The 262-nt window shown below is 45.4% G+C and overlaps 1 protein-coding gene across 1 annotated transcript in view; it reads right to left on the bottom strand.

Moving 5' to 3' along the window:
* Window positions 1-262, bottom strand: part of kdm6ba (lysine (K)-specific demethylase 6B, a) — an 88,069-nt gene that overhangs the window by 59,042 nt on the left and 28,765 nt on the right. The window lies entirely within an intron of this gene.

Below are 262 nucleotides of genomic sequence, written 5' to 3'. Positions count from 1 at the left end.
TGAATTGAATTGAATTTGAATTGTGTATGTGCTGTATGTCTGTCTGTCTGTCCCTTTCTGCCATTTTGGCTTTCATGACAATTTGATACCTCCACCCATCTGTTCACAAAGAGAACAGGAGAAAAGAAGAGAGGAGAGGTGGGAGCGTGCAGAGTTGGCTATCACTTTTCATCACTGCTCCTCCTCTTCCTCTTATCTGCTCTCTTTCTTTGTCCTGTACCTCTCTGCCCATCTCCCTCTCTCTCCTACTCCACCTCCTCTT

Source organism: Morone saxatilis, unplaced genomic scaffold, assembly GCF_004916995.1.
Source record: "Morone saxatilis isolate NCDOM2014 unplaced genomic scaffold, NCSU_SB_2.0 Contig4, whole genome shotgun sequence".
NCBI lineage: Eukaryota > Metazoa > Chordata > Actinopteri > Moronidae > Morone > Morone saxatilis.
This window is presented reverse-complemented; position numbering and strand designations above follow the sequence as displayed.